The sequence below is a fragment of the Lichenostomus cassidix genome, chromosome 1Aa, assembly GCF_008360975.1.
Source record: "Lichenostomus cassidix isolate B80296 chromosome 1Aa, HeHo_3.0, whole genome shotgun sequence".
Classification (NCBI taxonomy): domain Eukaryota; kingdom Metazoa; phylum Chordata; class Aves; order Passeriformes; family Meliphagidae; genus Lichenostomus; species Lichenostomus cassidix.
The window spans coordinates 56951723-56977975 of NC_139480.1; the positions used below are offsets into that span (position 1 = coordinate 56951723).

Here is a 26253-nt window from a genome sequence, read left to right on the forward strand (position 1 = left end):
TACAAACTTCACTTTCCTGATCTGGGTGATGACATGTTAATTTTGAGAGTTAATTCAAACTTGTCCTTCAGTTTAACAGCTTTAGAGTAGCCAGTCATGAGGCTCAGTTTGTCAAGATCTCAAGTTAGGCCACACTCCCGTGCTGGTGGAGATGTCTGAAATAAAAACCACTATGTGGTTTGGTTTTGTGGAGGTTTGGTCCGTGGGTGCCACACCACCCAGGAGTTCGCGGAAGGGAGAGACTGCGAGAGTTGGCAGTCGGGGCTCCGAGGGAGCTCAAGGCTGTCAGTGGGTCACAGAAGAAAGCAAGAGATACAGTCCACTTTGTCGGTGCTCCAAGGAGGGTTTATTGAAGAAGGGTGAGGGGAGTTGGAGAGGGCTTGGAGGCAGCAACAAAATGGCCCTGAGCACACTCATGTAGCAGCAATTATAGTGGGAGGGGAAAGGGAAGGAGGAGGCTAGGGGAGCCAATAGGGAAAGGGGGATTTTTGAACGACAACACTTTTGACCAAAGGGATAACAACACCATATATAGAACACCAATCAAATATTTGCTTTAACAAGAACAAAGGAGAATATTCTGGAACTCAAGCCATATTTGTAATCAGGGGAGGGGGAGATGAGTAGCTGTCAAACTTGGTCCATACCAAATGGCCTGGAGGGCAGGGGGTCATGGGACCGTACTTCTCTATCACCCTAACCTAGGGAGCGTACCATGCCCATGAGCCATCCCCATCTCCCTCCCATGGGGCTGGGGCACTCAGGTGTGCCATTGCCACCACGACACTATGTTATGAAACATGCCAGGCCTGGTTTTTAACTCCTCTTCCAAGAGCTGCTCTTGTCTCTTCCCTTCCATTCTTCCCCCCCTCAAAACATGGTGATTCCCCACCTCCCAAGTGGCATCCCTCCATGGGACCTGGCAGGATTTATCCCGTACTGAACTTTGCTCTCCAGAGTCCAGTGGCCGCACAGGAGTAGCAAGGGGGGAGCACAGGCAAGAGATCTGATGATGCTCTGCCCATCAGCACCATCTGAATCACAAATCAGCTTGGGGCTCAAATCAGCCAGGCTCTGCCACTTATCCAGGTCTGGAAAGGAAGAGAAGGGTTTGGAAATAGAATACATTTACAAGAACACCTTCCAAGTGAGCGGCTCCAAAATAGCATTTTCCTTTATAACCTGATTGAAATAATCATCACACAGTCAAGCACAGTTTGTTGGTTGCACTCAAAGCAAAACATGCTTCCAGCTGTGAGAGATAATTACTGTTTATTGACTGGCTTTTGAGGACTTTTATGCTATATTTAGTTTTAGGGCTGTTTGGAGTTTTTATTTGCATCAGAGGCATTGATGAAAAAGGCTGTTGCTTAGAGCAGTCAGCTGCCTTCTCATGATTAACCTCTTATTTCACTTCAGAGTATGTTTCACCTGCAAATGTGCTGGGAAATCAGGATTAATCCTGGGCAAACTCCCACAAGTGCTCAGTTGAACCAGTAACTGCATTCATCAGCATTACCCACTGATAGCCCTTTGTTCTTGTCTAGTGGTGGGGGTTTTATTTGAGTATCTCCACAAATACCAGAAAGGACAGTTAATTATAACCATCCTTTTACAGAGGGGTGATTTTAGAAGTGGCTGTACCAGCTGGAACCAGTATTCTATCCAGTTAAGTGCTCCTGCTGCCTTCAGTGACCAGAACAGTTGCTCCAGAGGCAGAATCAGAAACTAAATAATAAGCACAGATGAGTTTTAACCCCTTCATCTCCATAGTTACAGTAGGGCTACATTCTTAAGCCAGGAATTTCTAAATCTCTTCCAGGACATTTTTCCTGAACGTAATTTCTGTTAGCCTTTATCCCATTTGGAAGTGGCTTCAAATGGGACTCAACCTCTGTGAAAGCACTGAATGAAACTCTGACTGTCCATGCTCTGCTTTCAATGCTGTCTTCCACTCCGGTGTGATGTGAGGAGAGTGCAACTGGAACTTTGAAAAAAATGCAGTGGCAAGCAGGAAAGGTCAGCTACAGCTCCAGTGCCACAACTTTGACAGCTGCAGACACACTAAAGGCAAAGGCACAAAGAATGAGCAATGGATCAAAATAATTTAAATGTTTGCTAAAATATTCTTTCTTAAATCAAGATGTTTTCCTTTGAAAGTGGGCCTGAAGTTTAAGTCACCTAAAACTGAATCATTTCATTTTGAAGCAAACAGTGTTGCAACTGAAGCACTGAAAACAGTTTTCTTTTTCCTTATTGTGTTTTGTTTCACTGAATGGCTCCAAAGTTATCTTCAGATCAATCCAAAACAGTTCTCATCTCCCCCAGCCTGTTTAATATATTCATTAGGGTCCCAAATGGTCTTATCACCACATGCCAATTGCAAAACTCATCCCCTATCTTTACAGAGAAGTTGTGGAGCATGCATGACTAATTTCAGAATTAAAATAGTCAGAAAGCAACAGCAAGATCAAGCAGTGATAATGTTAACTGTTTGTAAAAGGTACAGGACCACTGGGTACCAAAGAGCATTAAAAAGCTAAGATTGCCCATGATTTTGAGGATTATTGGAATCTATGGGAAGAGTCAGAATTAATTTTGTTCTCCTTAGGAATTAGGGTGTGGCTTCAGGGAATATACTGTAGAAATATATCTTTAGAGTAATATTGCTATCAGCAGGGTAACCTCACAGCAGTCCACTACATATTCTACATTCCCATCTCTGTATTCAGCCAGGAAAACACAGAGAAATAATGAAGAATTAATTTTGGACTCATATAAGAAGTCTGGAGTCATTGTATAGGGCTGAATGCAAAAATGGGGCCAATAAAGAGAAGAAAGTGTTACAAGACAGCCTTCTGGCTCTTAAAAGTGACAAATAATTTCATTTTGCATAAAATTTAAGCATCAGAGAAGTAGGGACCAGAACTGCCCTTACTGTTAAGGCTGAGATACAGACTGTCATCTGGGTTACTGTAGAAAAAGGGGTTTATTATCAAAATAAAATCTCAATTGTAATTTCCCATTCCAGATCGCACAGAGCGTCCAGGTAGCACAGAGGTCTACAAATCAGGTACTTTTGGAAAAGGATTAAATTAGGCTGAATTCTGCCTCCCCTTGAATTTAATGGGAACCTTTTTGTTAACTTCAGAGGGAGAAGAACTAGACCAATGATGAAAATCATATCCTAAGGCAGAGTGAGATCAAAAGATTCTTAATATGATGAAAGTTAACACATTATTAAAATCACTAGAGAGTTCAAAACCAGATTCAAGTTGATTTGCAGGGTAAGGATGTTTGTAGGGCAATGCATCCTAATATTTGAAATGAAGGAGAATAAGCAGTCAATAATTTTAAGGCAGAACAATCCATGCAAATAACCACCTTGTCTGAATTCAACCATGCTTGCACAAGACACTGCCACCAAAGTAAATAAGATGAAACTTGAAGCCACTGGGAAGTTATGACTGTTTTAGTGGAGCAACATGTGTCCCCTTCCAATAGCATTGCCAACAGCAGAAAGGGGCAAAAGCCTGAAGGCATATTCTTAAAGAATCTCCAAAATAATTGATTCCAATTAGTTCCATCCCTCCTCAGCAAAATTTAAAAGAGTAAGAGCAAAAGAGATAGGCGGGGGTTGGGTTTTCTTCCCTCTGGTGTCACAGCATTGTTCAGGACTGATTTTGTAACCACAACTGGTGGCATAAAAAGAAATAAGTTCTTATTAGCTGTGGCCCAACAGGGTATGTCAGGTGTCAGTATGCCACCCTTCTCCACTCAGATAATCTGCTGTCTACTGACAAGATGCACTGCAGTACTGATAATAAAATGCTGTGTTATAACAGATTCATCCCACTGGCTCTTCATTTTCAATCACAGTCTATGTTTTGCTCCCCAGCTCTAAAATCGACAGGGCAGACATGACCAAAAGGAAGTCATTTAACATTATTACAGTGGTGGACTTGGCAGTGCTGGATGGACTCAATGATCTTAGGGGTCTTTTCCAACTTAAATCATTATCGTTTTCTATAATTATGAACATCACACCATATAACTGCTTCAAACCAGAAAAAAAATCTAAATACTCCATGATATGCTTTGGTTTTTATTTGATAAAATGTGTAAGAAGAATTCATTATATTAATCCACTTTTCAGTAGGAAGGTGAGCATATCATCACCAGTAGCCTCCTCCCAGATCACCATGAAATGAAAAGGTCTGGAGAACAATCTGTTTTTGTGATTAGAGGTCACAGCTGAAATTAAAAGTTAGAGTGCCTGTGTGTCTCTGTAGGGGGAACAAGAAAAGGGAGAGTTGACTTTACTGCTTGTTTGTGCTGTATCTTGCCTTTAAATAAATGACATCTTCTAATTCACAGTGAAGTCAACTCAACAACTCCCATTGTCTTAAATAATTAATCTAGTCCAGGAAATAATTTCAGAACTTTTCAGCACCACTACATTAATTCAGAAAGATGAAGAAAGAAGATAGATTATCCAAGAAAAACATTAAAACTGAATTCCATCTTCTGTTTTCAATATGAATGCATAAGATGCTAGCCTGTGACTTTGAAAAACTGGATTCAGTCCTCTGGGCTCTTTAATTTAACACTTTTAAAGGAGAAATAGAAATTTTCAATGCATCAACTATGAGCTGGGGCAGTTTTTTCAGGAAAAGCACATCTACAGCACATGGGCTATAATCCCATGAGGAAGAGACTGCATCCCATCACCATCAAAGGCTGTGAACCACGAGACCATTGTGTAAACTGGAGTAGTATCACCATCCACTCCTTCTCCACACCTTTTTCTCATGAATGCTGAGGCTGTCGCTGCCCTCCACACAGAGCATATTCCAGTAGATAACCCTGACTGAATCCTCGTCGGAGTCAGGCCACAGAGGGAATGCACAAAAAGCAGATTGCTCTACCATAACATACCAGAAGTCACTCAGGACATGGATTACTTCATGTGAGCAGAAAAACTTCACTTGCAAATCTGTCTGTAGGGCTAGAAGTGCAGGTAAGAGGTTAGTCTTGAGTTTGAGCATCTAAATCTCCCCCCTGCCTTTTGAATTTATTAGGCCAGAGCTCAGTTTTCCCCATGAGTGGAGATATTACAATTTCAAAACCTAACAAAAGTGACACAAAGACAAACATACCAAAACCACTCCAAGATCCTGAAGTCCTGACATGCAAACAGGCGTTAAATTTATATCAGAGAGAGAAATAAACTTTAAAGGCGCACATCCCTGTTTCTGTGTGAACCTCCATGAACTTCCCCCTTGGATTATGCCTTTCTTGCTGTGTTTACAGCAAACTGAAACTGATTGTATGGGAACTGACTGTATGGAAGAATACTACGGAAGAATACTATTTCTTAAGGGCTTCCGTTTGCAGTTGTTATAATGAATAGTGTAACACATATTTTAATGCCTCTCTGACTAGTGCTGTATTTCCTAGTAAATGTATAAATATATCATTGTTAAATAAACAGTCCTCTAACTTCTTGTAGTTACACACAGCTGCAAAAACCTGTTTGCTTTAATGTCAGGAAGCAACACAGAACTTTTTTGACTTTTCAGATTTTCCTTTAACCCCAGACAATTTATCCTGAATCTGAAGATGATATATTTTTCTTCTTTTTTTTTTTTTTCATAATTAGGAATCAATTGCTATTTGTAAGCTTTTATGGTGCATTCACTAAAAACTATACTGATGTTTTGGCTTTTTCTTGGAGATAGTCGACTAGGCAAAGCTTTTCACAAAGATTTTACTTAAAGCAAAGATGGTGAAAGGTCAAGGTTGACAGTCACAGGTGTCAGCTTCCCATGATACCCACAAGTTCATTACCTGCAAACAACTCTGCTAAACTTTGCCAATTTAAATCATTGTGCTGCCTAAAGTGTCTGAAATGTAATGAGTTTCAAATGAAAAATAAACCAACCAAGTAGGGTCATAAACCCACAGAAGCCATTCAGAAGGAAAGATGGCCCTAAATTAAAGACTTGACTGCAGCAGCTGAAATGGCGGTCCAAACCTATTCACTCAGAAAATAGTGATGAGAGGATGCAAATATTTTAATATATCTAAAATATTTCTATACATATAACTTCTTGTCTGGCTTCTTTCCTTGGAATGAACGAAATTAAAATCCCAAGTTCAAGCTTTCTATAAAATCTGGGAAATGTTTTATCCATCTCCAGACTCTGACAGTGTTACCCCCATTTGAATTCTATGCCAAATAAGAAATAAAACTTCTGTTTTCCAAGCAGTCCAGGATTTAAATACTGCAATATCACTGGAAGGAAAAAGAAATAAAGGAAAACCTAAGATCATAACCAAATTCCCCACTTCTTTAAACTCATTTCAATGTGTAGGAGTTGCTGCTTATCTATTTGTTGAAGTTTTATTTCTTACTACTGTGCAAGACAGATTCCATCATTAAAAATTGGTTCATTTTGTTAAATTCTGATAGCTTCTTTATGAGCATAAAAATTAGGAACAACAAAATGTAAAGACAAGTTTTGTTCTCATCTGTTGTAGATAAGATGATGTCTGGGCCAAAAGGATAAACCCATAAATATTTTTAGGTTGAGCTGCAGAGTTGTAATCTCACCTGATCAGGGCAAAGCTGTGAATTTTGTTTCAGAAGACACTCATATTTCAACTACACAATCTCGTCATTTCCTGTCTCCAAAGTAACATCTCTGCCACAGAAACTCAGGTCAGACCTGGAAAGGGTCTGAAGGGAAAAGGAAGGAAAGCCTGTGTGACTGCTTGAGATTCTAATCCTGGAGCATTCACTAGCTCCAAAAGTTCATGCAGAATACTATCTCTGCACAGACCAAGAGGATATGACTGACAAATTCCAGGCGCAATGAAAACCTTTGGAAAGCATCTCCAAAAAAATGCAAATCCTTCCACAAACTCAGATCCTTGACCTTGGTCTTTGCATGAGAAAGCTGAGCAATCACAGTAAGTACCCAAGAAAAATTAATTAGGACTCATTCTCCTGGTGTAAATAATGAGCAATAAGAAAATTACAATGGTTTCCAGCAGCTGAAGTACATTTTGATCACAGGAGTTTTCTGTAATAGATAAACCAAGCTCTGTTTTTGTCAGATGCATAGAGAACACAGTGGCTGAAACCAGCTCCAGCTTGCAATATCCACTAATATATTTCAACAAAATTCTTTCTTCTCTTTGTATGTTGTTTTCAAGAGAAAGATGAACAGCACCTTTGTGCTAATATCTACATTGTCAAACAGAGTTTTAAACAGAGCAGGGCGCTTCGAGCTGGATTCTAAAGCAGATGGGAGTCAACATAATTGTGAGAGAACGAGGTTGACACTCATGATTCCTGACACACACATACTTGGGCAGACTGCAGCATTCTGCTCCTGCTGAAGAGCTGGGGTTTGGGCCAGGGAGCTGCAAGAGTCAGGTTGAGAGGACGGACAGGCAAAATGATGCTGCACAAGAGGAATATTGTGTGACTTCCACGACCTGGTGCAAACACAGGAACAAGGCTACTTCATTGCTATTTTTCACCAGAAAAGGAATCCGGGCTTCTTTCCTCAGATGCTGAACTTTTAGACTTTCCTCTCTGCTTATCAAAGCCCCAGAGACCCAGGACTGCCTACAACTAGTGAAAGGTCTACTATTTGCAATCCAGCAGCAGCAGGATTTGAAGCTCAATGCAATAATGAGTCTGGTGAAATACAGAACATTTTAACAATGGAAGTCCAAGTCCTTTTCCTTCATTCATTATTTTAATCACAACCACTTTCTTGAACAAGCTGGAGAAAAGGCTAAGGTTTTCTGTTCCAGGCCCAGTGTTTCAGTCCCAATTATCCCTTGCGGAAAATAACGTCAGAGCCATTATGTGTTTCTGTGGATATCCATGCCAGCTATCTCATCAAGGCAGGACAAAAACAAGCTACCTCAAAAGTCTATTTTGTTCAGATACAGTTTGCCTGAGGAAACAATTTATTGGGCAGAAAGTTCCTGCAGCTAACATGGCCTGCAGTGTTCAGAAACCAACTCTGACACAATTCCGTTAGCCAGGGACTCCCAGAGGAGCTTTTCTACCATCACACTTCTTGCCATCTGCCTTAAAGCCACATGAGCAATGCATTCTTCTCATCAACCAAAACCCCTCTCTGTGCTCAAAGGCTTTATGAGCACCACATGTTCTTGGGCCTCAGTAAACCTCAGCCCTACAGGCACAGCTGGCAGTGTTCTGATTAGGCATGAACACATCTCAACTTCCTTTCAACAACCATTCATCTCACGACCAGCTGGTACATTCAGACACCTCACAACTTTCAACTGGCTACTTAACTTGCTTTGGAGTCAAGAAGAAGGTGGTGCATATGTCAAAATCTCTCCATTCTGTAGGTCTCTCCTAAAGCAACCCATGTGTACACCAACTGCTCCAAATTCAGCTTGGAGCTAAATTACCCTATTACAGTTTTATCTCAGCATTGTCTTACTATGAACACTACAAACATATAGACTAACTTACAGAAGGTTTATCTGCTGATTCAATTTCAGTGGAAAACATCTTTCCTGTTTTTTTTTCCCATTGCTCTTTGCTTAATTCCTTTCCTTTGAGTCCTCCTTCCATTCCACAGGCACTACTACCACTTCACAAAAACACTTCTGTTCAGTCTGTGTGATATCCCTTCTGATTGCCATGATTCTGACATGGAGACAAAACCACGTGAACTGAAGGATGTAGGAACATTGCTTTGGTCAGGACAGGAGCAAGCTGCACCTCATCCTCTGAGCACACGGCTGGGGATGGGGCACTGTCATGTATTTCAGCAGGCCTGGACAAAGGCAGAGAACAGCTCTATCAACTATTGCTGAGGAAATGAGCAAGATGCTTTTGCAGAGCTCTGTGTTTTACAGAGAGCAGGATTCTAGGGACTCCCATCAGTCTACAGGATCTGGGATTTTGATGTACCTTATCACTGCTGCTGCACTTCTGGGCACCAATTGTGGCATTGAATTATTTATGCTGTGTTAGAATGACCTGGAGAGTGCACCCTTTCCCTGAGCAGAGCAGTCCTTGCCGCTGGTTATTCAAATTTTATTATTTTCAAGATGACTTGACATGACCCACTTCCATTTGAAGAGGTCTCTGAACTCCACCAGAAGTCTTAACAACTGCAGACCTCAGCCCTTCAGGTGAGGCAAGCAGCCATGAGCGCATAAAACATAAACTGATCCCCTTGCACAGGGTCATCTTAACCGAAACAATTTTGTTGAAGCACTACCTTGTTTAAAATGCTAATTATATCACTTCAGCTGCATTTCAGGGAGAAATGAAGGCCCAGTTAATTTCCTGTCACAAATAAGAGGATGCAAACTGCCTAAGCTCCCAGGAACAGCTCTGGAAATGTATCACCAACCAGCCATGGGAGCAGTTTTGACATAACTGTTAGTAGAGGATGTGTGGCCAGAGCCACAAGTTGCTGCTAAAAAATCTCTAATTATTCTAAATTGGCATGTTCGGCTCGATTTTTGCACGGTGGAGAATCAGAGCATGAGCTTCCTAAGATGACAGAAAACCTTCCTTAAATTTCAGAGCACCTGAGGACAGAGAGAGGAGGGTAACTGCTCTCCTGCATTAGCCTGATCAGCTGAGTTCAGCTGACTGCACAACTCAGGCTGTCCTGCCATTCCCTCCTGACATCTCAAGCTTTTGAACAAACCCATCACAACTCTTGGCACATGGTACTCACCATAGGTACCTGCAAACCAAACCATCTGTCAGCAGGTGCAATCCTTGATTTTCCTCTCTGGGATGGATTTTCAAAAATCCAACATACTTTATTCCAACATACTTTGTTCCCCTAACAAGTGAATAGAATCTAGAAACCAGACAGACAGAAGATTGAATAGATCTTGACTTTTGAAAATAAATCACACCTTGGTTTCCATTGCATCCCATCCCTCCTAGGCATTTATTCCATTGCTTTTACTGTTCTACTATTATTTATATTGGGGGAAAATACAAAGAAAGGCATAAAAACAAAAAAGCAAAGCCCGTTAAACCCACTCCCAACAGGTGTAAATGCCTGGATGAAATTTAAGGAACTGAAGAATGAGGACTGGAGTGCTCAAGTCCTAAATAAAACAGGAATCCAAGCTGCCTGGATGATGTTCCAGCACTACATTTTTCCACTGGGAAATGGCTCTCACTGAAATGTTCCCCTGGAATGAATTAGTTCACAGAGAAATCAGCTTGAAAGTTGATTCCTTCCTTACCCTTAATCCCCAAAGTCTTCCTCACCATGTGACAGGGAGCTGAAATCCTGTAAGCAGCCACAGACCTGCCTTCAGCTTCTCCACAGGTTGGCTTCAGTGCTGCCTCCCAAAGTGATCTGGCACCCCAGGCTTCACTGTGGATCAGCGTAGGCTCTGCCAGATGCCTTGGCAGAAGGCTATGGACCTGGTGATCCTCGAAGAAGGAGCCTCCCCACATAGCTTCTCCTTTGCCTTTTATTCCCAAAGGTAGAGGGGTGGCTGAAGGAGGAGGTCTTCAAAAACAGACAGGTCATCTCAGCTGCACGCAGGTGCCATTTCAAAACCTCTGAATTTTTATCAAAACAGAAAACTCCATTGCTCAACTCCAGCAGGAAAAAAACCTCCAAGCCCCTTTCTCTGTCACAAACACAGAGACATCAATTTTTCAACGGATGAGTACACAGGAAATACCTTTTCCTGTAGATGCTCCATAACTGGGGAGACTTCTTACCTGTTGCAAGACATATTTCAACCATGGCAATAAGAGAGGTTGGGTGTAGGACACAGGCAATTTGCCTGCTCATGGGTTGGCAGCTGTGGATTTTCATCAGTGACCTGATGCTCAGCCTACCCAAATCCTCTCTAGCAGGATGAGAGCCAGTGCTGCTTGAGCTTTTAAGATGTGGTGAGAAAGCAGGACACAAAACACCAAAATCATTCAGCCTTCTGTAGGTGAGGCTGACGAGTAACCCTGAACTCCAAAAAAATTCACTTGTCAAGTGAAAAAGGCTTCTATTGTGTTAATTCAAACTTTGCAGGTAATTGCAGGCAATCTGAACTCCGTGTCAAGGTTAGCAGAGCTTGCATAAATGATTCCTCTGTAAGAGAGATCAGAATAAACATCATTTATAGAGGTTACCTATTTATGATTGGAAAGAAGCCTGTTTGTTAATTGTTAACTGATGAACTGAATCTTGTGTCAGGTCACATTTTGAAATAAGATACGGAAAAGCATTAAAGGAGGCTTAGCAACCCTAGGATAAAACCTTCCTAAAATCTCAAAAGAGAAAGGAAAAAAAATATATGGAAATAACTTAGGTCAGGATTAGTGCATGGTGAGGACAAGTGGAATACAAAAGGTTTTTACAGTATGTTTTCCTTCCACGTTAAAATAATCACCTACTAATTAGCTACGTGATGGGCTATTACCATCATGTATGTCCACATCCCAGATTTATAGCTGGCAAAGAATTCTTCCTTCTGCTGTAACACTTGGAAAGTTGCATAAATCTTGACTAATATGAATATAGAATTGAAAGGGACTCCTGGGTAATGAGAGGGGCTTGGAGAGGGAAAAGTGCTTGCTTTGAATGATGTTTGGGGAGAAGAAAATACTCTCAAGCAAGCAAGAAATCCAAGCAATTAATTTGCTCCAGAGCCTCAAATATTCTTCTCTCTCCCTGCTGAAGACTTGGCTAACAGACACAACAAAGATTATGCTTCCCCTGCAAGACACAGAACAGATTATTCCATGATAAGAAATTGCACCAGCTGAGGACCTTGTGGAGAGAGATAAAACAAGAGAGCAGCAGAGCTGAGATCTTAAAACCAAGCCCCTCAATCTTTGGCTGAGTTGGTTCTAGTCCTTTTGAGGGGAACTAAAAAAACCAAGGAACAAACAAAAAACCCACACAAAAAACAAACTAACTAACAAAAAACAAAAAACAAAAAAAAAAGAAAAAAGAAACCAACCAAACAAAAAACAAACAAACAAAAAAAAGCCAACAACGAAAAAAACCAACCAAAACCTTGTAAGACCTTTCTGTGGTTACTGTTATTGCTTCAAATCAGGAGCAGAGGATGGAAACTGTGGCCCAAATCTGGGTGCCACTGGAAAGGAAATAGCTCACACATACTACAGAGGGTGCTACAGAGGAGGATACATGCATTTTATTCTTTAATTTTGTATGAATTCAGTTTTTGGCAATATCAAATATAGTTTACTTTCCCTTAATAAAAATTGTTTCCTATCTGTGTGTGCATGAGGCCCCAGGGAGGATGTGCTTATTTATTTCACATTTCTGTGCAAGGGCTCAGCCTGATTTAGAACACACATGGGAGGCAGCCTAAATATGTTGACTCTGACCATTTTTGCTGTCATTAACCACCTGAAAACTTATAATTATAATGACAGACATCTGTCCAAATCAGATGCTATTTCCTTTCAGGAAGTTGCCCTACCACCAGAGGGAATACATCTAAATCAACTGAAAACATGCCCACGCAATTGTGTACCAGTACAGACAGGACTCAACGTCATGGTCCTTCCCCATCCCTGGGGAATGCTGGAGCAGTAAACAGCAGCACTGCATTGCTTTTGCATCTTTCCCAGTCTTGCTTGGGCCTTGCCTTCCCTCTGGGTCCATGGGAACTGTGAAACCAAACGGAGTTCCAAATGGGAAGCCAACTCAGCGCAGGGCAGAGGCACCAGGAGGGCTCCCCGTGTGAGCTAGCATGGGAAGCAGGAGCTAGGCTGAGTCACAGCCAACATTTCTGCTTGGAAATGTCAGGTAATAATTCTGTAATAACTGTAATTCTGCATGGAACACTCAGCTGAGCTGCTGGTGGTCACTCCATGTCTCTGTGCTGTACTTCCTTGCTTTGTATGGACACGGAAAAGGAGAAGCCACCCTTCAAATGCTGTATTCCCAGAGAGGTATTCAAATGGCATTTCCACCCTCCAGCTGGTCCTTGAGGGGAGATTTCTGTGGAGCAGGAGAGCATGTCCTTGAAGAGGACATTACCCCAGGGCATCAAATGAATCCCAGCTTTCCTGCCCTGAGAAATCCCTCTCAGAAGGTATCATCTCGCAGGTTGGAAGCACTGGCAGCTGGTGGTGAATAAATCATACCTATAATCTCTTTAATTCAACCTTGCTCCTACCGCCTAATAAATGAAAACACTACGTTTCCTTTAATAAGAAATGTGTGAAAGTCTGCCATTCATAAAAAGATTCAATTAAACATATGAAGCATATCCTGCTGTGACCCACATTTCAGTAACAAGGTGATCTTTCTTTTGTGGCAGCAGGACTTGTTCAGGCAACTTTTGGGTTCGATTTTTTTATTCTATTTTTCTGCTTAAAACACACAGTTCACCTCATTCAGAAAACCTGCTCAAATCTTTAGGATTAATTTTGAAAACATAAAGTAATTCTCAGTGCAAAAGTAGTAAAAACAATTATTGATTTATTTGAATGGAGGCTGCCAAATTATTTTTTCTCCCTGAAGCAGAAAAATAAAGTCCTTTTTCTTCCTCTTAATGGAAAATATAGAGGAGTTTTGCTATAGGCAAATTAGATCAAGAGGAATAATGGGAAAATTTTTCACAAGAGAAAGATCTTTCTTCCCCAGGCTTTTATCTTCTAAATAATTATATTCAGGTCTGAATATAGAAGACTAAAATGTTCTTTTAAGAGCTGACTGTGCAGAAGTATTTTAAACACCTTTTGTCAACTTTGATTTTGACAGTCTGATACAGGAAATGAAGGAAATTATTCACCCCAGAAACAGAGTCCAAAATCATTATCCTGAGAGAAAAGTCCACAAACATGCTACCACACCTTCATGCTCATCTCTTGCACAGTTTGAAACCACAAAAGTAGTTATTGCACTGTCATGAAATGTGTTATCCTAAGTAAATAGATTTCACTGAAAATACTCAAAGCAATTACTGAACATTTATCTCTCTAATGCTTTTGCTGAAGAACAGGACCATTGAATTAGGAAACTAGATTGAATCCTGGCTCACCAAAGTCAATGAGAGTCTGCTGCTCACTCCACTGGTTTAATCTTCAGATTTCAAAAGAACTGCCTGTCAGCTGAAACTTAAACAAGTCCTTCAGTGTGCTGCTGCAGCAGGTCTTTAATCTCCAGTTTCTTTCTCAAGTATCAATTTTCTTTATGTAGAGCCAAAGTTCAGCTGTGCAGGATGCTGAGTTCTCTGGAAGGGTGGTCAAAAATCTCTCACAGAAGCTAAGACAAGTCTCACCACATCCCAACCTGTACTCAAACCAGCACCAAAGGCTTCTGTCCTTCCACTGCAAATTTAGCACCAAAAAAACCTGCACCTGGTGAAAGCAGTTTTTGATTAAAGCACACCAAAACTTAATGCCTGTGGGCATATGATTACTTGATATGCCTACAAGAAATATAATCATTTACAGAACTAAAGCATAGCAATTATGAAATATCTATAGCACAAATCTAGGTACTACTGGTGTTAAAATATGCAATAAAAATTGATCAATTTCTAACAAAATTAAACTAACATACTTGGAAAATATGCCACAATATTATTAAAAATGCATTAAATAGGGGTTTTTTTTAATCATCAAAACTCATGAAAGTGAACATTGGAAATGACATTTCAGTGTACATAGCCTAAAACTGAATAGCAGAAGATGAATGGCAATTTAGTGTCAAACCATTCTAATAACACCATACTGTTGACACTGACTGTTGCAAGCAAATCTCAGCATCACCTTAGTTTTGTTCAGTATTACTGTGAATTAAATGAAAACGTTAGCGCAAAAGGCTATGGCAACAACCTATTGCACATCTCAGTTGGACTAAGACACATGTGATATGCTTGCTGGAGTTTATTTTCAAAAAAATGAGCATTGTTAGAGTTAATGAGCAAGGTCTTGGAGAAAAATATAGTTTATTGCCCTCACAGGTCTGGGAAAATCTGCTGTAGGCAAACTGCATTGCCCAGCAGCAGCCCATGGCTAGCAGTTCTCCAAGAACATGACAACAGAGAAATGCTCTGCTGTTTGTGGAGCTCAGTGCAGCGCTACGAGAGCTGAGCAGGTAGAGGATGCTCTCAGAAGGAAAACTTGTCCTGCCACATGGACACCCCTGGTGCATGGTGGGCCCTGGAACAGAGAGAGACAGCTTGCCTTGCAATGGAAAACCTACCTGAGAGACTACTGAGGCTGCCCCAGAAATTACAGCACCATAGTTACACACTGGAAAATTTACTACCATAAATTTCAATTTCCAAAACCAGCTCGTTGAATTTTCATAGAATGGGAGAAATACTTTAGTTTTGTTTGTTTCTCTGGTGAGCTGACATTCACCTTAAACTATACAAACACAAGCAATCCATACTTACAGTCTTTTATAACGTTTTGATCATCTCTTTAAACACAAGCACTCACCATCAGCCAGTCCAGCTATATATGTATATGCAATTGCCACTCTGCTCTTTGCTAGTCAGTATTTTAAGATCATCTACAGCATTAATCCTGTTTCATATTTTATCAAACTACCATTTCCTTCCATCAAAAATGTTATGTTGATCTTCTAAACCCCTCTGGCTCCAGCTGTAATTCTCTTCCACCATGGATTTAGTCTGTTGCTCATCATTACAGCACTACTTGCTTTAATAAAAATAGGAATGAATTAGTCTTCAGCCAGCAATTGTACCAAAGGGCAAGGTAATGAATAACTAAACAGACATGAGTACATAATCATTCATGTAAAATGAATAGTGTGGACTACCTGTCTGAAATCCTTACTAAACTTTTAATTGTGCTATCTGGTACCAACAGAACAAGGCAGAGTAGTCAACTGAGCTTTTGTAGGATTGATTTCTACCACAGGGTCAATGCAGGCCCTTAGCATTTCAATAAAAAGCCACAATTGCAGTTTCAGACACACAAGGAATTGTATTTGACTTCTCTGGGTGAGGGTTTTACCTTGTGCCCAAGTGAAGGACAGCAGCACTGCAGTCTGAGCCATGGCAATGCACACAGAAGTGCAGCACTTTGCAGTCAATGACAAACACACCCTGGTGCCAATAGGCAGGATGAACCCAGAGCTGCTGTGCCACCTGCCAGACACTTTGCTTTTGATACCAAGACTCAGGAGCTATAACTTTGCCCTGTTCTTCTGTGCTGTCATTTATTGCCACTGCTGTTGATATCAGAGACAACACGCAGGACTGGATGGGTCTGGCCCAGTTATGTCATTCTTATTCAATATGAAGTTTCATTGGGAAACTTATAATGTAGAAGAAACCCTACTTTTCTATAAAATCATTAAAACAAGTCAGTGGCAACTCTCCCCATGTATATAGGGGTCTGCATCTTTATTCATTAGCTCTGTCTCCAGGGCTTGTCATGCTAAACCAAGAGTGATCATTTTGCCAATTAAGATTTTTCACTGTTGTATTGGGATTTTTACTGAGTCACACAGCACTGACACGAGAGCAGAGTGTCAGCCTAAACTCTGCATCATGAATGCTGGTTAATTAAGATATAAGGTTATTGCATCACTATTCCTAGCCATGAGCAAGCATGGAACAGTAAAAAATCCCCCATTGGAAAGGCTGAGCCTCAGTGAGCAAAGCAGCACAGCATCATTCAAAATATCTGCACTGGACAGGGGACAGTGGCAGGAACAGGCCTTTGAGAAGGTAGTGTGAGTCTTCTGTGTAATAATGTCAGTCCGATGCATTCCAAAGAATATTGTAACACTTAGATATCTGCCATGAAAGAGCTCGGTAAAGGTAGAGAAGGTGGCATTTTTTAAAGTTCACCTAAACGACACAGACCTATCATTGTACGACACAATGTTTAGATAACTGAAACATCTGCATTAAAAACAATTGCAGTATAAATCCATATTTAGATACATACTACAAGTTTTCTAGGAATGTTGAGTAACTGATGAGTTATATTTAGCAAGACAAACTCAGAAGAAGAGTATCTAAAATACAGGCTACAAACACAGCCCTCCTTTCTTCTTCCTAATTTCAGCTGCCATTTTATTTCCTGATTAGCCAGGCTTGTCAGATATTTTCTCTCTTTTCCACATCATGCCCATACATTTATTTCATATACATATTTTCCTCTCCTATGCTCAGTCAACAAGAATTAAACATATTTTATCAAAAGTGAAAAATCTATAATCAAGCACGAGGCCAACAAAATCCTCATCTTAATCTTTCTTTGATTCTCAGCAATTTCATGTTCCAGAATTTTTTTTATTCATCCAGCACAAAGCACAATGATCCTCATCTGTGTTCGTGTCTGAATCCATACATACATTTATGAAAATTAAAAGCAGCCCTACCATCAGAACTGAGTAGAAAAATGTTTCGGAAGCTTACAGATTCTTTGCAAATAATTGTGGTCTCTGAATGAAAGCTTATTTTCTCACCCATATCTAGGTGTTAGTGGTTTCCATGACCACTTTTTGTCAGTTTTCCACTACTTCCAGTAGGTTTTTGAATTGAAGTTTACATACATTATTATTCAAAGATTAGCTCTAGTATTTGAAGAACACTAAAGCCTTCTTAACAGAGGCTGTTTAAGAGTTCATTTTGACAAAAACGCCACATGCCTTCAGACAAAAGAAAAAAGCTAAACCAACAATGACAATTTCTGCAAACATACATTTGTTATCTTGCAGCCTCAGTAGCCTGATCAGAACATATCATGCTATCACTCAAACAGCGTAAGGGGAGAAATGGTTTGAACAAAATCTTCCAAGAGAGAGAAATCTCTGATGGCAATTTGAGCCATAGCAATCAAAATGAAAACTGCTGCAGTTTCTCTGGTTTGTAGTCAAAAGCCCATGGATACCTTAAGTTTCACAGGGTCTCCCTTTGAACCACAAAATCCACTTTGATTCACCCAGGTTCGTAAAGGGTTGGCTCACAAAACTACCTCAGCTTTCAATTCCATGGAGAAAAATATATATACAGAAAAGAGCTTCTGTACAGAACATTCAACATGGGCAAAGAATTCTGCCAATTCATTCATTATATGACAAGACAATTTTTTTCTATTTTCTGCAGAAGGAGGTTGGAAGAAATTTGTTATCATTAGGCATTTTAAACTTCCAGAGGTGATGACTGAGAAAAGAGTCCTGCATGGTGGAAAAGGGGAGATATTCCAGGAGAAAGAGTGCAACCCAACCCCTGAAATTCTCAGGAGAGGCCAAACTTGATGCCTGCTCAGATGCACCTCTTACCATGACAGACATGTCATTCTACAGTGGGATATTCCAGAGAGTTAAAGGCTGTGAGGCTGGCATTTGGGCAATAGGGTGGGTTTAGGTTTTGGGTGATTTTTTGGTGTGGTTTTTTTGTGGATATTTTTTTTTGGGGGGGTGGTTTTTTGGTTTTCTGAAGTCGAACATTTGATGTGATGTGCAATTCAGACTGGCTTGAATAAAAACATGACCCTGTAAACCATTTAAAATTGGCAAGCAGGCTGGGGTGAACATTCAGGCAGCACAGCTGGGTGCCTGAAAGGGAGAATCCAATCAGAAGTGATTGCACATAGATTATTCCTGTGAAGATGGGGACCAGAAAAAAAAAAAATTATACTGGCAATTTTCTATCCTTCTTAGAATAGGGAAATAAAAACCTTGTAGTGACCTCAGGGGGAACAGTAACATTTAGAGATTCAAACTTGAAAGGGCAAAATATTTCCTCTTGTATTTGGTGCTAGACTTCTCCCAAGAAGCATTTGGACATATGAAACTGGAGAAAGGAATGAAAGCAATTTGGGAAAGCCTCAGATCATGCCCAACTGTGCACATCTGTGACTATGCAAGCAGTTATGCAGTGTCTCCTTCAGCCAAACCTCTTTTTGAAACTGAACATGAAGATCAAGCAATACAAAGCCAGACCAAAGTGGAGAGTTTCAAGTTTTCTAAAATCCAAAATAACAAGAGTTTCAAACCCGAAATAACACCAGTGGGACAATCCTATTTGCTTGGTGTGCATTAGACACAGAATTAGAGGTACACAGACAAAGGGCTCTGAGCACACAAGAATCACAGGACCACAGCTCCTCCAGCCAGAACCATCCAACATTAAAAGTCTGTTTTAACATTACTTAGTTCTTTAATTCCTGTGCACTGGGAAACAAACAGAAAGACAGCATTGTCCAAATAATCCAGTGTCTTTATGCATCAGAGCTATGTAACTTCTTAGGGCCAAGGTCTGGAGAGAGATTTTTATTACCTGGCTGGAGTTGCACTTAGGCTGTTTCCAGGGAAAGTCCTTAACATTGAGTGTAAGGATGCTGTTCAGTGTGTGCAGGAGTTTCCCCCCAGTCCAAAGACAGAACACAGCTGTGGCAGCTCTGAGGGTCCTTCCTGCTACCTTTGCCATAGATGTTTTCCCATCTTTGTCAGACAGGCCATCCATCATGTTCTGCTTCTTCTGTTGTCTCCACTGTACTTGTATCCAAGCCAAGTTCTTTTCCAAATATTCTGAATACCTGTGTGCTATAATTTATATTTGGGGGCCTAAGCAGAGATCAAGTTACTCCTTTTTCAGCATCTAAGCAGTGAGTCAGACCATTTGACTCTGTAAGACAAGGTAGTTATCCTGGAAAGCAAAAAGATCTCAATGAACTATCCCAGCACTGCAAGGGGGAAGGCAATCGACCTGAACTCCCTCAACCATCATTTCTCCTCCTGACAACATCTAATTCTAATTGCAGATAACAGGCAGATGGTGAGAGATGGCATTTTTGATTCTCTTCTCCTCCCAGGTAAGGCTGTTCACAGGTGAGCACTGCCGTGAGGTTTTGTGGCTTTCTCTGGAGGGCATCAATTTCTGCCCCTTCTTTGGGGAAACAAAGAGCAACAAAAGAAGACCCCCTCTTCTGCAGAGCTTCCTCTCAGTAAGATCCTGGCTATGAATATTTAAAATAATTCTAGAGTAAAGAAAAGGTCACTGTTATATATAATTGATTGCTGATTCTGGTATTATTATACTGATTTTAAATGTCATGCAGTGAACTAGAAATTGGGCATTGAGTTCCCCTCTGCACTTTATACAGACTTCAAGGGAATTTTGTTCCTTTCTGTAACAGGAAAAGGGATTTTTAAAAGAGCCTAGTTCAGCTCATTATCCAACATGACATATATATTGTATATAAATTATACATATTATATATTATTTCATATGTATGTATGTATTATATTTGTATATATACATATTATATATGTATATATTATATTTTTATAAGTTATCATATATTGCATTATATGAGTTGCTCAAAGGGGTCTTGATCTGAACAAGCAAATGATTAAAGACAGATGCAGTAGATGGGCCTGTAGTAGGAAACACTTCAATTTGTAAGAATTTTTGAGTTTCTGCATATGACCAAGGTCTATGCCAAGGTGTCATCTATTGGCTTTTCTATTTATTCATACTGGCAAAACTATAAAACACTGCTCCCGTAAGCATCTCTGAAACTCTGAGCACATTATTTTCATACAGACAGCAAACCTGAACACAGAGGTGCAGCAGTGAACCTCCCTGGATAGTTGTAAACCAGAGCAAGAGATCACACTGCACACCTCAGGAAGCAGTTTGAAGTTCCTGCTGGGCAGCTCTTCAAGAACTCTGACAAAAACAGGCAGCGAAGAAATGTGATTTTGGGAAAGAAAATAAGCTATCCAGTAACTACAACAATGCAGTCATAAAATGAAGGCAAATATGTTTTATGATAACTCTTGCATTTATGCTCAATTGTATTGCCCAAAGTCATTTTTCAAGGTTAATTTCTATGCCTGGTTTTTTCTGGGCTTTCCCCTCCCACCAAAACTAAACCTAGAATACCATGAATTGTATGTGTTTTTGTTGGTTTCTACAACACTCCCTCTCTAATATGGGAAGCTGAACTTTCACATAACAGTACAATTCCCAGCTGCTGCTCTCTTTCTAAGTCAGCCCAAATGAGAGTGTCCAACAGAGGTTATTCCAGCATCATCCTAAACGATTTTTTGTTTTTGTTTTGCAGATTTTATTATCAGCACCTGGTGCAAAGCCACCTGCCTTAGCTGAAGATCAAATATCCTTCACATCTGTTTCAATCAAGGCTTTTGTTCTATACTGTTTACATCATCCCTGTGATGCCCATTTCACTTTCCCTATCTACAGCATAAATTTCTCCCTTTCTTTACTCACCTTCCTCAATGTTTGTATTCAGTCTTTTGCACTGTTTCACACCACCTACAGCCACACCAAAGAGGACTTGGAGGGACAGTCAACAAATCCCCCCTCCTGCCTGACCAGTGCGTGGCAAGAGCCCATTCCAGAGCATTTCTCTGATGTGGTTTAGTAAAGTTATGGAAAAGTTGGGTACTACTTCTTATCCATGGAGAGAAAAAAAAAGGTTCTCTTTTTCAAAACTACCAGAGCACAAAAATGTGAGATGGATGAAACTGTTGTCTTCCATTTCTTCATTAGCAAGCTCAGAAGAACAAACAGTCCCAATTCTTCTATTGACAGCAAGGGCTGCCACAGTGCTTTTGTATCACTATGGCAGTGAAATGTTAGATATTTGAAAGCCTTTGATGCAAAGAAGGCAGTCTTAGGTGAAACAGGAAGGTGCAGGTTCACATTTCAAACACCAATGGTGAGACACTGCCCCATTGGGTTTTACTAGAGAAACAACTTCAATTAAATATTCCAAGAAGAGCTTGTACTCTCGTGTGCAGCCAGAGGAGTAGTTCACTCCCACATAACACGGAAATTATCTGGGGGAGAGGAGATGCTTAATCAAGAGCCAAAGCAGGGAAATTCTTCCCCAAAACATCTTTCAGCCCTGACACCTTGCCATGTGACCAGAGTTGAATCACAGCTTTAGTTTTAAACAGATTTGTGTAAATCCTTTTTCTCAAACAAAAAGTTTTAAGTCGGTCAGTCAAATAAAAGACTGTTAAAAGACTTTTTCAACTGAAATTTAGGCTTTCTAATAAATGCTGGGGAGGAGGAGTAGAGAAAGAAGTTTAGATTTGCTACAGAAAAATACATATTGCCTCTCAAATTGGAAATCTCTTTTGATAACATGTTCAGGAACTTACTGTTGTTCACACAGTCTTAAGTGGGCTCCACAAACAGATTATATCTAACTATGAAACAATTTTGCAATTTTTATTCTGAAATCTGGCCAGACAGACTGGGAACATTAGAAAACTTAACTACAACTTCCAACAGTTTCTTTCCACAGTGTTTTCAAATGAAATTATTTAGTACACAGGCAAACCTGTTCAGTCTTTTCAGAAAAGACTGTTTTTCACCATATTTCCTGTAAAATATAATGACTTTCTATTAAAGACAAAAAGAAAAAAAGAGGATTTGCACATTAGTTTGTCTTAGAGATGCTCAGCTGAAATCTATGCATTACTGGCAGTAAAACTGAACAGGATTTTTAAAGGAAAGGCCTAAAGGTAGTCTGCCCCAGACTCAGCTCAGCCTAAGTTAATAATGTGTTTTTAAGTAATTTAATCATCCCTTTGCTGAAATTCAAGTGTACAGGCTAATCATCTACACAAAGTTGCTTATCAGGATGATCATTCATAATTTCAAGTATTTGGTATTTGCTGCTGAGATCAGTGTAAGAATGGGCAGAAGGACAGTAAGTTACTTACACTTAAAATGCAAGTTTACAAGAGGGTTTTTTGGGGGGTTGGGTTTTTTGTTGTTTGGAGGGGCTGCTGTTTGTGATTTTTTTAATAGCTCATCCACATTTACTAAGCTAGTAATATTTCAGAGGCAATATTTTCAACATTGGCTAACAACCTCCACAGCCTTTAAACTCATTTTATCATTCAATACACTAGAAATGTTTGCTCTCTACTTTTCAACAAAACCACTACATTTGATAAATATGGGCCAAATACCTTCTTTTCCCAAAATATCAATTAAGCCTGAACACATAAGCATGTAAATCTTTCATCCATTAGAGACAACCAGCTTTAAAATAAAAATAAACGTGGTTGTGGTAAGTCAAACCTTTTTGCAGAACTGTGTTTAAAGCTCATCTAGAGAAAACATTTCCCCTACCTAGGCTTGCTTAGATTTCACAAGCTTCCTGCCGCCATATATTGAAGCATGCATAATTAACATATGGAGGGTCTCAGAACATATTACCACATATTCTAAATATAATCAGTCATTGTGTATGATGTCATCTGAAACTAATTCAGTCCCCTCACAGCAAGCCGATGTTTCGAGCTCACACCACTCTGACTACGTGTGTCCAATCTGTCCCCATCTCCTGCCTCCTTCTCCAAAGGTGTCACCCCCCATGCCACCCCTCGTGCTCAGGGCACACAGCCCAGCTCCACCCATGGCTGCTTTCCATGCTGCCTGGAGGAGAGAGGACAGCTAAGGCACAGCATCACATCCAGCAGAGAAGCACACAGTGCCTCGAGCTGACAACAGGATCTTTCTTCTCCTGCCCTTGTTACCTTCCTGTCTGTAACGCACAGTTCTGGGGTTTTAAACTATTTTAGATCAGAGAGCTGGCTCATTTGGGCCAGAATCCACAGACTGAATACTTGGCTTGCTTCTGACCACAGGCACAGATTACCTTGAACAAAACCAGTTTAATGATTATGGCATCCATTCTTAGTCATTGCCTTTGCTACCAATTCCACTGGTATTAATAGCAGTTGGTGAGTACTTGACACTTTTAAAAAGCAATTGTCCTTATTAAATAAATAAATATTGCATGAGGAACTTATCTTTGGAACTCACTTTTTGTAAACCTTGGCCTTGCTCTGGCTGCTTTTGTTTTTCAAGCTAAATGAATTACAAGTATTATCCCACTGTTAATATCTACACCACTGAATGCCAGCATCAACAGATTCCATTGACAAGCTATGTTTGGGTTTCCCCCCTGCTTCTATCAAATGTACCAGTGCTATAAAAATGTCCCCAAGTAATTGGAATTACTCATTCAAAATAAAATTGCTATAAACTTCCCTCCATGTTGCAGATTATTAGCTCTGGACATCTTGTCCATTGTGCCTTTGGGCATTTTCTGCAGATGCCACCTAAAATTCCAGAAAATGTGCTTTTCAGTGAAGAATCACAGCAGTCATGCCAGGAGCAGTAACAAGCTTGCTGACAGCTACACAGCGCTTCTTCATTCAAAGCAGTCCCATGTTTTTTCAGTAGAGTTTTTTCTCCGAATACATTTCCCTTCCCACAAATAAGAGCTGTGGAGAACACAGCCTTGATAAACAAAACTGACACCCCGCTCAACAACATGTGGAAGAAATGTCGCCCCATCTCTAATGCTTTTCCCTCTCATTCTCAAAAAAAGTATTCTGATACAAATGAAAAGTAGTTTTATTACAGCAGCATTTTTTTCTTTTTTTTAATTTCCTACTTCTTCCCATTGCAGCAGGCAGCAATAAATGGAACACAAGAGCAGCTTTTTTGTTCTTATGCATGGAAGGATATTAAGTATTAAAGCTTTTTGGCACAACCAGAAAAGGCTGATTTAAAATAAATTCCATGTTACCCAGTCCAAGGTAATTCTCTACCTTGGAGAGGTACAGCAGAGAGGTACAGCTCCTCTACCAAGGAGCTACAGCATTTTATGACATCACAACAATCTCTGAAAACAAACTGTAGCAATAACTGGCTTTTGTGATGTTGCATTCTTACAGTGCCCAGGCTAAAAAAAAAAAAAAAACAAACCAAAACCAACAGGTATTTTCTATCTTATATAAAGTATCAGCCGTTTAGAGATGCCAGCAAAGGTTAGGGCTCCATCCTGTTAGGCACCACATACACACCAAGACATAGATTTTATCCCACCCAAGTTACATGCTGAAGTTACATAAGAGAAAATTTTTGAGAAAGAATACATAATTGTGATTTTACAGGCAAAAAAGTGACATGGGATCACCAAGTATGATCAGCAGTTGTAAACCTGCATGATTAGGCACAATTATATATATCTCGATATTAACGCAAAACTTTGGAAAATGCACCACCCTTTATTCACCTAAAAATTAATCTAGGTGCCACTCAAAGAAATTAAGTTACTTTCTCAGTGTACTAGATTTTGTCTGGAGCTGAAAGAGGGATGCTGGCCATTATTTTTGCTAGTGACACAAGCACAAAGTCATTTCTGCTCCCTACAGTGAGTTTATTAGGTTTCTTTGTGCTCAGACAAAAGCTCTTTAGCCTTCTACTAACAGCTCTTAAAACTCCTTTGCTTTGCTGTTCACAACTTGCATTCAGCATGAGTGGAGGGAAAATAAATTGATTTAGAATATAAAGTGTTGGCAGGAAACAAATCTATCTTTTATTGCACTAGTCCATTCTAGAATACACTGGAAGCAACCTAATCTGCCTTTCACCTGCAGATCCTAACCTGGAGACTCCCCCAGGAGCCAAGAATGGTTAAAAGGGTTCCTCTGACAAGACAGTGTTTTTGTTAGACAATGATTTGTTATCATGAAGAGGTTGTTGTTCCCCAGGAACAGACTTGTTAATGGAAAATGTGGAAAAACTCCTCTACTGGTCTGTATGGAGATCCCCTACAACAAACCAAATTTTAAAAAATCCCTCCAACCTTTCAAAAAAACCCCAAACACACAGAGGTCAGTTTAAAAAGCCAAATTTCAGACAAACCTGAATTTAAAAAAAAAAAAAATTAAAAAACCAAAAAGCCAAAACCAAGGGAAAAAAACCAAAATAAACAGAACAAACAAACACAAAACCAAAAACAAACAAACAAAAAAACCCCAGGCAAAAATACCAAAGAACACTCTAAATAGAAATGCAGATCAGGCAGAAGATACCACACCAAAGACCAAGCAAGAGCAGAACCATACAAACATAGGGAATCCTTTACTCTTACGAAATTTTACCAAGCCCAAACATTGACAATCTCTAAAACAATTTAAGTGATTAAAAAAATGGTGAAGAAAATTAGGCCACAGAAAGAAAATTAGGCCACTCTTAGAAAGAGTATCCAGATCAGTTATCTCTAGCAAATAATTTCTTATGTTATGGGAAGCCATAATGGAGAGCTAGCAGAGTGCTCTCATGGAATTCTGTCAAAACTATTCCACTAATAACGTTTATGGCATACAGTTAGTCATCAAGTCAAGGATACACACAATACAGAGTCCCAAACCACAACACACTGTCTGG

At 40.0% G+C, this 26253-nt stretch overlaps 1 long non-coding RNA gene across 6 annotated transcripts in view; it reads right to left on the minus strand.

Annotated features, from left to right (window-relative positions):
* LOC146443956 (uncharacterized) overlaps nt 1–15694 on the minus strand; it is a 92704-nt gene extending 77010 nt beyond the window's left edge. For all 6 annotated transcript variants that reach the window (XR_014849384.1, XR_014849388.1, XR_014849382.1 and 3 more), the window contains exons 1-4: nt 15479–15694; nt 10769–11135; nt 9753–10674; nt 8528–8704 (exon numbers count right to left, since the gene is read on the minus strand). This is a non-coding gene — a long non-coding RNA (uncharacterized LOC146443956). The remainder of the gene's footprint in view (nt 1–8527; nt 8705–9752; nt 10675–10768; nt 11136–15478) is intronic.
* Nucleotides 15695–26253: the final 10559 nt, after the last annotated feature.